At 33.2% G+C, this 14,290-nt stretch overlaps 1 long non-coding RNA gene across 1 annotated transcript in view; it reads right to left on the reverse strand.

The window, feature by feature from the left end:
- Positions 1–2,497: 2,497 nt before the first annotated feature.
- The window catches only part of LOC145248194 (uncharacterized), a 29,351-nt gene continuing 17,558 nt past the window's right edge, over positions 2,498–14,290 (reverse strand). Inside the window, exon 2 of the long non-coding RNA XR_013863333.1 lies at positions 2,498–3,011. This is a non-coding gene — a long non-coding RNA (uncharacterized LOC145248194). The remainder of the gene's footprint in view (positions 3,012–14,290) is intronic.

Below are 14,290 nucleotides of genomic sequence, written 5' to 3' on the forward strand. Positions count from 1 at the left end.
AATCATCAACATTGTGATACTATGAACACTGGACAGCCCGATAGGAGGTGAAAAGAAAAGGTAAAAACTATAACAAAAAGAGGAAATAAGCTGATGAGCAGAATAAAAGGTATAGAAAGTGAGGTTAGTAGGAATACAATGCCGAGGAAGTTTATTTTATTTAATTATTTGTTCTTTCACGTTTCGGCCAATTATTCCTCTGGCCTTCGTCAGGTGGTTAACCGTGACGGGATAGGAATGTGGAATCCTCCAACTACATCCGCAGCAATTACTGCCTTTCATAGTTGTTGTCGTCTCACCATGGTTTTGGCCAACTGATCCTCTGACTGGCTTTGGGCGGAATTGAAACCATCACCTTCAGACAATGCTCACCTGAAATCATAGACATTCTGCATCTCTATTGTGCCACGGGCTCCAAAAGGCAATCGAGGTTGGATTTTTTGGTCTTTTAAATCCACATTTTTATATATTGTTCTTCCACTTGTCCCGAGGAAGTTATTCACCAAGGCACACAAAGGGAACAAAAATAGGATTGTTAATCAAGGTGTGGCAGTGATAGGGACAAAAGAACCAGATATTAGAGGGCGATATATTTAGAGTTAGTTTTACGAGTGGTAATGAGTTTTGCAACAGATTACAACAGTTAGGGACACTTTACAAACAGTCTTGTGTTTGTGACAGTTGAGGACAGTTGAAAGAGGTTATGGCTTGGTACAGATTGAAATGAGTTGATATCTGACAAACACGGCTGTAACAAAAGACAGATGTAGACCATAACCATCAGGGAGTTTTTTCCTTGATAGTATCACACACACACAGAGCTCAACTGATATATACAGAACGTATTGGAATCTTTTGTTTCTCTTGAGTTTGTGTTTTATTTTTTATACTTGTGAACCTGTGCTCGCCGCCTCGGCAGTTACCAATCTAAGAAGTGACACCTGTGTAGATTGCGACTTAACCTAAGTGAGTGAAAAACTCTTTGAAAAGTAGATTTAAATTTCTGTTGAGGATACTACATACCAAAATCAAGTCTCCTTGTATCTTTCTCAGCTCAAGTGAGAGTACATTTAGTTTTTTGAGCTCCTCTATGTAGGTATACATGAAGAGTCCTGTCAGTATTCTGGCTGCCAATATGCTCCTCACATGTACAATATCTTTTTTTTGCTGTTGCTTGGATGGTTTATTAAATGGGTTGCATTGGAGTTATGTATAAGGGATGATAATTGTCTGCTGTTAAGTTGAGAAAGGATCTCTACATCAGGTTGAGAACCTGCTTGGCTCTGTTCATCATCTCAATACAATGGTATGTTTTTTTTGTTTTTTTTTTTACATGGGTAATCAGTAGGTCAGTGTGATTGTAGCAGTATTTATCGTTATTATTAAATCAAATCAAATTTAATTAGTTAACTGCAACAATAGATAGGAAGCTGTTTGTTGGGATAAACAAAAAAACTAAAAGAGTGAACAATGAACTTGAGATATGTTTAGATTTGGTTTGCAGATACTTTAGGATTGACAATGGGTTTTATGACTTTGGAGAGTGGCTATGGGGTGCGACAGTCAATGAGCTTACAGACTACTGTTTTACAACATTTTCTTATGACAATCCAGTTGGCGATTGTCTTGATGGAGGACAATTGGACACTTCATGACAGTTGGAGCTTGGACTCTGAGGAAGACAGCTCGTTGTTTGAAGGTTCCCCGGGAGAAATTGGAATCAAAGCCAGATAAGAGTAGATCGGGCTAAGAAGAAAATCACTGTAGACTGATGTGACGGGGTTTTTATTTTTACGTTACATAACGGTATCACACACGCTCGGAGCTTAACTTATTTACTTCAAGTAGTCCTCTTGTGTTGTTTATCTTGGCACAATGATTAGTCGCCAGATTTATAGGGGACATCCTAAGTGGAGATTTCTGCAGTAAGATGTTTGTTCACATTACATTTAAATTTTTGCATGTCGGAACACTCAGGAAAACAGGAAGCAGGGAGATATTTCAAAGAGGAAAGAAGCTATTAAAGTGAAGAGTGAATGTGTAAAATTTTGTTGTGAGTCGGGTTAGTTGGGGTATTTACATTGATGGCTACAAATGCAGTAAGTTTATCAGCAGTATTTGCAAAGCAACACTGCAGTGATGAGATAGAGATTGGAACTTGATAAACAGTTTGGAACCTATCAGATATGTTCTTTGGAATTGCGTGATCTATTCCCTTGTTCCAGCTCGTGTGACTCGTTTGTCTAATGGTCTTCATCAATTCACTGTTTTGATGCCTCATTGTAATACAGCTTTCTATTTCATTAGCATCTTTTCAAGAGCTGCAGGTTTGTGGAACTCTCTTCCTGCCCACTGTTTTCCTCCTACTAGTAAAGGGTGTGGTCGACATTCACCGATGCCTGGTAACACAACCATGGCATGAGCATAGATAAATATTGCCCAACCCTTAACAAAACAAATAAAAGGTGTCAGTAATTAGCAATATTAAGACCGGTTGCAACATTTAATATAGAAATTTATTGAAACAAACATCATTTTTTATATTCATGTGTGCTCTGTCATCACACTAGAGAAGAAATGAGAAAAAGTTTGTTTTTGATTCCGGAATTAAATGAGAGAGTCTTCCTAGACTTGAGGAAGTAATGTTCTTTAAAGAAAAATAAGGCAAAAGAATTAAATTTCTTCTTAGAATAAATCAGATCCAATTAAGGGTAAATCCTTTTCCATGCAAATATGTCCAAGTCGATCGTCCAAGTAGTTATTCTGCTTGGATTGAAAAAAACGAGTAATGTTGAGCGACAAAAACATAATGTTCCTTTCAGCTGGGGCGTGCGTTTTTGTGCCCTGTGCGGGAACGACAGGCAAAGAGAGAAAAAGGAAAAAGAGAATTTAGGTGCATGTTGGTTAGCCTGGGGGTTAAAGCCCCCAGGCGGTTTGCTGCCAGCCAGCAGGGAGAAAAGAGACAATCTTTGCATGATGTCTTTTATATGCCTTAGGTGGCTCCAGAGAAGCTGTAAAAAAAAAAAAATTTGAGAAATGTGTTTTTCTTGGAGCGTTGATTGGACAGAAAGTGGATACCCTATCATGTGGTATACTATGTCTTACGTCCGCCCGAAAAGATGTTTTATTTTTTATTTCCACAAAAAATGTTATTTATTTAATGTCTCTGGCTTATCGCTACATACTTATAGCCTTCATCTTTTCAAAATAAAGGCCAATAAGCATCTCCTGTCTTTGCGATAATCATCTTTTGTTATTGTTAGCTCCTTAAATCTTTAGTTCATACCTTGTCTAGAACAATTTCTGTAAGAAAAATAGGGTTAATGAGATTGACGGTCAGATGGTGATTTATACTTTTCATATTCGAGACATGTGGAAAAGGTCAGCGGAGGAGTTGAAAGCACAATAAGTAAGTAGACTAGCCTTGTAATATGCACACGCCACAATGCTCACTCTGCACAATAGTTGACTAGAATAACAGCAATTATTCCCTCTATATCAGAAACATTGCTCATAAAACAGGAAGAGGAAGCGATAACGCTCAATACATTAGTAGAGCTTTATATAACAATATTTATTTATTTAATTATTTTTTATGGAAATCGCTCCAGACAAGGCATGAAGCCACTTGATGTGAAGAGCTGAAAATAAAAAACACATGCACACACACACACATCCTTTTTTAACTTGAGCACTAACCCTAAGTTTGAGTGTCAATACAAAAAGTAAATAAAAATAAAAAAAATTTTTTAAATTAAAAAAATTAGAAAAAAATAAAAAATAAAACAAAATAAATAAAATAATAAAATTTAAAAAAATAAAAAAATTTTAAAAATTAAAAAAAATAAAATTAAAAAATTAAAAAGATTAAAATAAAAAATTAAAATAAAAAAAATTAAAATAAATTAAAATAAAAAAAATTAAAATAAATTAAAATAAAAAAAATAAAAATAAAAAATAAAAATAAAAATAAAAGTCTTAGTATGACAAAATCATTCAAAGTCAATTCACAATCTATGGAATTCAATTCTTAAAACTCAAATTTTATCAAATAGTTAATCGAAAAGAAAAAAAAATGTAATGAATACATTTAAATTTTAAAGTCCTTTTTAAAAAAAAAAAAAAAAAAAAAAACCCAAACAAAACATACTTGAATGTAAAAGGTTACTATTTTGAACTATGTCTACAGGGGACAATGTAAGGATATGAGTGCAATGTTTGTCCGCATTACATTTAAACTCCTGCATGTTACTACAGTCAGGGAAGCTGGAAGCAAGAAAGGAATTCCATAGTTTGGCAGTTCAAAGGAAAAGCTATCATAGTAGAAAGCTTTTCGGCATCTAGGAACCCCATTAATGAATGGGTGGGATTTTGCTGCTAAACGAGTTTGCCGGAGGTACGTACATCAAGAGGGTGCAAATGCGAGGAATTCATTAGAGCACATTCCATTAAAAAAAAAAAAAAAAAAAAATAGGCAGAGGGTACAACATTATAATGATGGGGCAGAGGTTGGAGTTTGGTTGATAGTATGTCTTCTTAATGAGCAAAAACAACAAAAAAAAAGTGGTAGTAGGCAGGCAGGCAGGCAGGCTTGAACCCGTACCACAAAGGAGGAAAAGAACATGAAAATAAAAAAGTGACATCTTTGCTGTTGTGTCCATTGACAAACGGAAAGTGACGTAGGTTTAAATTAAGGCCAGACAATCGAAAAGAGGTGATTACTTATGAAAATATCGGCGAAAAAAGCAACCCCTCTCTGCAGGAAAGTGCCCAATTGAGGGTGAATGAATTAATGTTTTTGGCCAATATTTTTATATTTGTCATCTGAAGGGTCGAGCTTCAAAATGATACTGATCTCGTGAAAATCCGTCGTCTCTGTCAAAAGTTATAGGCACACATACAAACATGCATACATTTAAAGAGACAGGTGAGATTTATATTATAGATGTATAATGTACAAGATAATGACATGCTACATACTCATTATAGATGCATGTGTGTTTGTGGGTTTAAACATTAAATAAACAGGTTCATCTCACATGTGCTAGTCATAAGATAAACACATGACAGTTCTTTAAAGCAGGCTGCTAACTCCAGTCCAAATATGCGAGTGATTACAGCAAGAAAACTTCAGACATGCGTGACGCACAGACAAATGGACATATCTTTAGTTGGGTCTCTTTTGTTGCTGTTTCTTGTCTTGTAGACGCTGGAATAAAGGACTTTTCCAATATCAGACGCATGCAAATCAACACAAAAACGACTTTTATTCCAGCTTTATTTCGGTTTTCAATATCCTGTGGTGATTGGGACACAATGCCAAGTTCTCTCTGCTAGCTCTTACATCTTCAAACATGCCTTGGGCTCTCATGCCTTTCAAGGACCCAAACTTTTCGCCAAAAAAACTATCCAAGCAAACAACTCTCTCTCTCTCCAAGTAAAAACTCAAGTCTTTCCGATTTGGTATTTCCTACATAATCTTGTTTCTTTGTTCTCTCAAGTTTTTACCTCTTTCTAGACACTAGACAATTGCGTCATTTTCTGAGGCCCGAAATAAAGCCATGTTTATAACTGTTTATTTGTTCCAGACATTTCTTATTATTTCAAATATTTAATTCGTATTTATTTAAATTTCTCATAGTTAACTGTGTAAATTGCATATTTACCTACTTAACCCTACTTGCTTACTACCGTAGGGCCCCAATGTCACACTAAGAGGGTTGGTTGTTTTTGTTTTACGGCATATCAACCCTTTTTGGGTTATTTAATGCCGAATCCAAAGATTTTGAAGAAAAATATTTTTTAATAGAATATATTTGTTGTTTTCACGTCGGTTTCTATTTAACCCATAGTTAGGACCTTAACAGGTACTACCACTCCGGGTCAGAGTGGACCTGGGAGCAATGGTAATTAAAGGGTGGCTCCACACTCCCCAAAGCCCACAAGCTGGGGCCTCACCACTGGATATAGTTTAAGGTCATATCCAGGACCCCCATTGAGGGACTTTTACCCTCTGCAGGGGGGCAGTTGGCGTATTATAATGCCCCACCGACAGGGCCGCACACTAAGAGGGAGAAACTAGTGGTAGATGTACCAGGCTAACTGTGGCAACATGCATAGATGAATGATCTAGTAAAAAAACAAGCAAAAAAAACAAAAAACAAAACAAAAAAATCCATGCACCTCTGGTTCTTAGCTTCTTATCTATCTATACATTACTCTGCAGCTTTTGTTTATCTCCATGCACAATTTATAATGTCACAAATGTTTTAAATTTTTCCAAAAAGAAAATTGGAAACCTTAAAACAGGCATCATTATTTGACCAGTAAAAATATCTGGTATTTTTTTTTTTTTTTTTTTAGTTTCATTTGATTTGTTTTGTTTAATAGCGCATGAACCCCTTTGAGGACATCTGATTCCAAATTCAGTGATTTTGATAAATGTTTGTTTCTTTTACAAGTTTTTAACATCTACATTTATATGTGGACCCTGGCAGGCACTACCACAATCCTTAAGACTTCTAAATTGGGGTGTCACCACCAGATGTAGTTTAGTCATACCCCAAACTGGGCTGGGGTAGATAGAGTTTAAGAAGTCGATGGGGTTGGGAAGGAGTGTAGACAGAAGTGGGCGAAAAAAAAAAAAAAAAAAAAAAAAAACGTAGCAAAACTTGAGAAAGACGGATTTACAAAGTGGTTGGTTCATTGCGAAGGCGAATACAAGGGAGTCTCAGGCAGTTTAATTTTTTTTTTTGGGGGGGGGGTCTTGTCTGGAATTCCCTCTATATTAAAAAAACAAAGAAAAATCTGTAGGATGTATGTATTCATGATGAAATGAAAATATATTCCAAAATTCACGTAAATTGATCAAGTAGTTTTATTCTCATAAAGAAAATAATTTTTAAGTTATTAATGGGAATTCGTAGGCATTACAACAAATGCAAAAAGTGTAATTTATTGAATTATTTCCCTTTTTCTTGCCATTTATTTATTTTCAAAATTGTGAGCGAAACAGTCACTTCTTGGATACTCATAAAATTTGATTTTCTTAAAACTACTTGATCAATTTATGTAATAATAATTTCGCTTTGTTATACATCATACAGTATATAATTTTTTTTTTAAATTAAAAACAAGGATGAATTACAATGTGCTGTGGAAATAGATAAATAAAATAAAAAAAAAGTTGACAAAAAAAGAAAAAGAAAACCCTCAGAATTGGATTAGAAAAATAGGTTCTTCCCCCGTATTAAAAAACAAAAATACAGAAAAATCTGTATGATGTATATACCGGCGCCGAAACAAAAACATCATATTACAAAAATCATGTAAATTGATCAAGTAATTTTATTTTTATAATCAATCTAAGGGATGTTTGATCCAGCGTAGATGTCCTTTGCAGACCTAATCAATCAAGAAATACTATCTATATTAATCAAATTATGAGACAACTTTACATGTGTGTGCGTTTTCTTGCTTCAACAGAGGTTTGGTAATTATATATTGAGTATTTTCTTTTAATACTTAAATTTATAAATAATTAATAAGTAAATAAATAATCTATCCATATACTACTAAAACTCTTGATTTTATATTAGTGCTTGTTCATTAATAATTCGATTTCAAAAAATTGCATTTTAAGTAAAAACACATGTAATTACTAGGGATTGGATAATGCCAATAAGTTTTACAATTCTGATACAATTATCGATTCCGTAATTAATTCCCAATTCCGATACACTTACCGATTCCAATTCTTTCTAAATCTATAAATATTCAACTATAAAGTTGTTATTTTTCACGATTACTGTAAAAACACATGTTAAATGTGCAGATATTTTCTCAAACCTGAAGATACACTTGTGAGGGATGATCTATCGACTTTAGTTTTACTAATTGTTTAAAATCAATAGAGATTCACTATTTTAGTATTACTATCAGTGGTAAAATATTTTTCTTTAAAGAAAATCAAATAAAAAAGCCAATTAAAAGAATCGTTGTTGGCATCGGAAAATGGGCACAAATTTTTCCGATACGGATTCTCCCAAAAATTCAATTCTCGATTCCAATTAATCGTCCCAACACTAATATATACATATATATTATAATTACATGACGTGTTGAAATTAGCAAAATTTCCAAAAATGACAAAAAATGAAAGAGAAGAAATATAATTATATATAAAAAAAATTTATTGAATTATAAAGTTTTATCAAATTTGAAAAATATTTTGAAGAGTTCTTAAAATCCAGGGGAGGTAACTGCAGTCTATGATTTTGATTAAATCTTTAAAATTCGCCATTTCAAAAAAAAACAAAAAACAAAAAGAAAATAGCAGATTGCTAATATTTTCTTTTTTTTTTTCTCTTGTAAAAATTAGTTCTAGCAGATCTTCTATCCTATCATCAGAAAAGGCATGAAGCCACTTGATGTAAGCAGCTAAAAAATTTTTTAAAATACTACTTCAATGCCGAAAAGCTGCCAACGATTAAGTGTTAGATAAATAGATAGATTCCAATCAGAAAACAACAATTCTCCCCCACCTTTGTCAAAAACATCGTTTGTTGAATACAAGGATTAAAGGACAAAATAGGAGAAGCGAAAATTATGAGGCTACCGAAAGTAAACCCAAAGCTCACTTTCTAATTTCCTAATCTGCATAAATGTCAAGCAAACTTAGTTTACATATATTCTTCTTAAAAAAATTACAATTAAAAATAACAAATAATTTCTTAATTTAGAGCCATAAATAAAAACTAAGCAGCCTCTATTCTAAACTTCCCTTGTTAAAAATCTAATTACTAGAAAAATAAATATTTTGACAAAATATTAAAATTTGCTATTTTAAAATAAAAAATAGCAGATGGCTAATATATATATATATATTATATATATATATAGATATTTTTTTGTAAAAAAACAGTTTTAGCAGATCTTCTACTTATTTTTTTGGAATTTTAACTAATTTCCATATGAAACGTAAATATGTAATAGTGTTTTTTTCTTTTCTTTTACTTAAAATGCATTTTTTTAAAATCCTATTAGACAGCACAAGCACCCTTATATTGTTTGTCAACATGCTCACTTAATAACGTCACAAAACACTGATATCATGTAATATAGTACACATTTACATGTAGAGTTCGTCTCAAGAAAAAATCTGGCTCACTTTTTTTTTTTAAACAGACATTTATTTACAGGTACTTTCCAGAATAATGCCTTGTCTCTTATTCACAAGTCCTCTCGCACTCCAATGTGCTTAAGACTCTGCTGTGTCAAAAATGTGGTACTCTGTTCTTGTCCAGTCATGTTTAGCACGCGTCTTTTCCTGTAGCTTTCAAGCCACCTGTGTAACAGGTTACTCCCTCTCCCCTAGAGGGTCCACGTTATTTATTTTTATTTATTTATTTATTTTTTATATTTTTCTTTCCTTCTTCAGTGAAGTCACCTCACACCCGGCTTGGTATTTGCATATGTTGCCTGCTGCCATAGGCGCGTTCAAACTATCACAATCATTCATTCCTCCGGGCCGGGATCAAAGTGTAGTATCTGTTCTGCAGATGCTGCACTTAAGGTAATTCGTCCCAGTCAATGGAGGGTAAACCCTCTATACTGGGACAATTATTATTTTTGGTCCCAACCAGAGTGCCACTTTTGCCTTTTTTTTCGGGGAGCTGGTTTAACCCCACATTAAAAACGACCTTGCGTTATATTTTGCTTTGGTGGGAAAGCAAATAAATAATAATAACCAGGCACAGTGGATGAGATCACAAAATGTTGACACCATCTATCAAATAAGAGAGAGGGAGGGAGAGCCTTCATCTAGACAACCCTTGAGCATTTGAGTCATGAATAGGGCTATGACAACAGCATATTCTGTTCATTATTTTAACTCTCGAGTATATATCAGTTAATATCTTATATGTGATGTGGTTCTCAATTGATTAACTGTGTCGTATATATACTCGAGAATCAAAATAATGGAAAGAATATTCTCTTGTCATAGCCCTAGTCATGAGTTATATGTCTAAATGAATAAATGCAAAAGTTTTTTTTTTCATTTATCACCCCTATATTACCATCAAAACATGTTATTATTTAAATCAATAATAGAGCATAATATTTTGGAATGCTGTATATAAAATACATACGAGCGATTCAAGGAGAGATCTTATAATACCTAATTTGCATAACTATTTTTAAACAGTTTATAATAAATTAATGTTTGGTGTTATTCATTTGTAATTTTATTGTCCTATTTTTGCTATATATATATGTGTGTGTGTGTGTGTGTGTGCGCGCAATAATTTAATTATTGTTAATGGACAAAGTGAGTTAATTAGCAATACACATAAAAAAATGTAAACGGGTTAAAATATTTCAATAATTGCATACATAGAGCTTGACAGTCTGAGAAAGAATCTTTTTAAGATTTTAAAATTTGACTAAAAATAAAGAAGTTATGAACATTTTTGTACCTCGTACAATTCGATATTTTTTTCCCCTCTTTAAAAACCATATGCATTCTTTCACACTGCTTTTTCAGTAAAAATGTTATATCTTTGTTAAAACACAAGATTAAGCAATGGAATTTACCATATAAGTGTACTTTTGTGCAAGGAATCCGAATATGACACTGAAAATTTCCAGAAATTAATGGTTTCCAAGCAATCTGCAGTAAATACACATAAATATGTTGCAACACAAAAATTCTGCGTATCCATTTAAAAAAAAAAAAGAAAGAAATAAAAGAAAGAAAAAAAGAAAGAAAAGTTAGAAGTCAAAGATGAATTGTAATGTATTTATTGTACAAGAAACTGAAATCATTTAAAAATGAATATATTACAAAATTTCTTTTGGCAATATTGTTGATTAACACCTTCTGCTAAATCGTCCACCCCTACCTCCTGCCTCTCCAAAATATGCGACCTTCCCATTAAAAGTGATATAATGAAAAAAAGGATAAATTACTAAAACCTTTCTTAAAATATTTGCTTATTAAGTTTCAAGGGAGGTAACTTAAATTAAACTCACATTGCTTACTAAAAAGAAAGAAAGATATACTGATAAAACATAAGCCAGAAAAGGTTGTAAGGAGACAAAAGAGTGACTGCTTGATTGCTCTCCCTTTCTCTCCTGTTAGTGATGCCAATTTCTCTGTTTATTGTCTTTAAATTCAATGATTGTCTTGATCCCCTTGAAAAACGTTTTGCTTTTGTGTTTAAAATGTTTCCTTCAAGACTTCAGGAGGATTAACTTTCTAACAAGTCGTCATCCATTTCTAAGTTAAATAAAAAAAAAAAAGAAAAAAAAAAAAAGGACCCTTCCCCTTTCACTATCGTTCGGGTGTATTGATTTCTTCTTTCATTTTCTTTATTTAAGGTCATATTTAAAAAGATAAATAAATTTGTACCAAAATGTTAATGTTTATCCATTTGCATAAATAAATGCAGAGGTTTTTGTCTCATGTTTACAAGAAACTTTGAACAAAATGTTTATTATCTAAAATATTGGTTTCAACATTTCAAATAGCAAACTTTGCAAAGTATGTATGTATATGCATTAACCCTTATTCTCAAGTGGCCTCCGTAAGGGCCTTGATAAGTGGTGATTCCTGTGTAAAAAAAAAGCGATAGCAAGCTGGCAAATCCAACTTGTATACTGCTAAAACTGCAGATTTTGTTTTTGTTTGTGGTTTGTTCGTTTGTCTCCTGCAAAATAGATGACATCATTCCGACTGAAGACACCAGAAAGAGACTCTTTATGACGTCATTAATGCTTAAAGTATAAAATAGAGAACAAAGGGTCACAGATGGATTAGGTATTTATTTGCTTCCTCACGAAAACAAAATGTGAAACGCAGTCGTTTTTAATGTGGAGGAACCAGCTCCCCAAAAAGGGACACTCTGGAAACAGGCAAAAATAAAATTGTCTTAGTATAGAAGAGCTTCCACCTCAATTGACTAAGTATAAATTAACTTGTGTAGCATCAAAACAGATATTACACTCTGATCCTGGCCTGTGCCAGGTAATGTAGGCAGTGACCTGAAGAGTCTGCTAGCCTACTAAAGCTCTTATTTTCTTGTATGTTTTTTTTTTTTTCTTTTTTTTACAAAGGAGTTACCTCTTATCAAGGCTCAGAGGCCACTCGAGGATAAGGGTTAAGGAGTGTACGGTAGTTATTGGGACAATAGTGTAGTAATCGTTAGTAGTGGAAATTTGGCAAATTTGATTACCTAAGGAGATGGCTCAACAAGAACGTGTTAATGTTGCATTTGAAGATGATCGTAGCGTAGTCATCTGGGAAGCAGCCCAGCAGAACAGAGTTCTACAGGCAGGCAGTTCTTGGAAAGAAGCTTTGTTCATGGAATCCACGTTTAGGTTTAGGTTTAGGCACAGATAAAGAGCGGGGGAAATTATTGATAGTGGTTTCAGCTAGGAGAGTGTTTTTTGTGAAAGTTTGGCAAGGGGGATCATAGATTGGGGCTCAGACGAGCACTTGCCATAGAAAATAACGACAGGATAGAGAGAGGCTAGCAACGTCTCTTCTGTGGGGAAAGACCTTACTTGCAAAATGGATGCCGTCATCAATCCACTAGAACATATAGAAGACACCAGAAAAATCCTTTATGATATTATTAATACTGAAGTAACAAAAGGATATCATCCATTAAATTAGTGAACATTGACATTGGGAACTAGCAAGCTAACAAAGAAGATCCACAGAGTTTTAGTAATATATATATATATATACATATATATATATATATATATTAGTGATGAGACGATTCCAATACAATTACCGATTCCAATTCTTTATAAATCTCTAATTAGTTAACTTTAAGATTGTTATTTTCCCCGATTTTCGTAAAAACACATGTTAAATATGCGGATATTTTCCTAAATATCAAAATGCACGTGTGGAGGGAGGATGATCTATAGATTTTAGCTTTGTTGATATTTTAAAATCAATAAATATTTATTATTTTATCATTATTAACAGCAATGGAAGATTTTGCTTTGAACAAAATCAAAAAAAAAAAAAAAAAAAAAAAAAAAAAAAAGACAATTAAAAGAATCGTTTCGGCATCAAAAATTAGGCATCAATTTTTTCGATTCCGATACTGATTCCCCCAAACCTTCCAATTTTTCCGATTCCGATTAATCGTCCCAACACTAATATATATATTTACTATTATTCTCTACTTAGAAATAAAAGGCACTTTGTGTGTGTGTGTGTGTGTGAATTCATTCTCTATGAACTCCAAAATGGCTGGACCAATCTTTATGAAATTCCATACAAATGTACTTTATGTGTCTAGGAATGTTCTTATATAGGTTCTGTATTGGAATGCCCCTGATAAGTATTGAAAATCGATAATCAAAAAATCCCATTAAAGAAGGAACAGTCCGATTTTGAATAAAGTTAACATTTTATACAGCCTAACAAATGCATTTGAGAAGTTTTATCACTGCACAAGCAGTAGGGCCCTGCATATAAAGTTAACAGTAGGTTCTTTGATAAAATAGGAGCACGTTCGAAATGAGTGTTTCTGCTTAGAGCACAATTGAACTATTATACTTGGCTTTTGCATTTTAAACTTTAATTCATGTAGTATATATACAGAAATAGCTTCATAAAATCAACAGTAGGTTCTTTACAGTGCAATATAGACTACAATGTATTGTGAACAAATTCACTGCGGGGAGGTATGTGAGCTTACTCCTGGTGCATCGTGGTGGGTTCCCCAATCAATCGATTTGATTGATGAATAGGTGATTTCACGGATTTCAACGACAATAAAAGTATTGGAAGTGTGGAACATTCATGAATACTAATTCAATCCCGGGCAACGTCGGGTTTCCTTGCTAATCTATTATATGACTGATAAATGTTTGTATGTCCAGCTAAAACTAAAAAAATACACTAAACAGCAGCAAATTTAGCATTTTTATAACCTTGGATGTAAAAAAAAAAAAAAAACGAATTTATTATTTGGGGATCAAATGACCATTTACATCATTTAATGTTATCAAGATGTACACAAATCTTTTAATCTTATCATGTAAAGGGAAGTAACTGAGTTTTTTTTTTTTCATTGAGCTATTTCCCTTACACAGACCCGAGTTATGTGTGTGTGTGTGTGTAACTCTTGAGAAAAGAATGGGATGGGCAAAGGAGAAAGAGGGAGAAACTATGTTACACTTTTGTTCCAGGCAATGCCAAGTAGTCCTGCTAGTTATTTATAAAATCAAGAGTATAAAAAATAAAATATACACAAGCATTTAA

The sequence above is a fragment of the Euprymna scolopes genome, chromosome 26 (genome assembly GCF_053919585.1).
Source record: "Euprymna scolopes isolate OS-2025 chromosome 26, ASM5391958v1, whole genome shotgun sequence".
NCBI classification, from domain to species: domain Eukaryota; kingdom Metazoa; phylum Mollusca; class Cephalopoda; order Sepiida; family Sepiolidae; genus Euprymna; species Euprymna scolopes.